The sequence below is a fragment of the Penaeus monodon genome, chromosome 21 (assembly GCF_015228065.2).
Source record: "Penaeus monodon isolate SGIC_2016 chromosome 21, NSTDA_Pmon_1, whole genome shotgun sequence".
In the NCBI taxonomy this organism is placed as follows: Eukaryota; Metazoa; Arthropoda; class Malacostraca; order Decapoda; family Penaeidae; genus Penaeus; species Penaeus monodon.
In genome coordinates, this window is record NC_051406.1 from 10,920,865 (window position 1) to 10,921,411 (window position 547).

Sequence of the window (547 nt, forward strand, 5' to 3'; positions counted from 1 at the left end):
AATGGGTGCAAGCAAAGAGACTACCAAACGCCTGATATGTCCAATACACGGGTCAACAACCGAATCACTGATTATGTAAGTCGTAATTTTTATGAAATGAAAAAGGATGAGAAGAATTTCTGATGAAGCACATAAGAAACTCCTGACGAAGTGAAATTCGCAAGATCCAATATTTTTTTTTCAGATTTTTTTTGTGCTAGTTTTAATATTAATTTTCTCTTTTCACTTTATTTCATTTCTTCAACTTAGACAAAAAGGAAATAGGCAATGGAGATGGAAACAGGGAGCTGCAAAAATTTACTCGAGCTTTTAATAGTCTCATAATAAAATAAGAAGGAATGTAGAAATGTGAAAAAATATCATGTACTATAGATCAGGGCTACTCAACCTTCCGGATGAGAAAAGTATAATTAAATAAAATGATGTAGCACTACAATAAACAGTAAATATATATTTTTTCCATTTGAATATTCTCCATACCAACTGTTTTTGAGAGAAAAAATATCCAAATCTTGTTGTATTTCAGCTACAATATTGAATATTTATA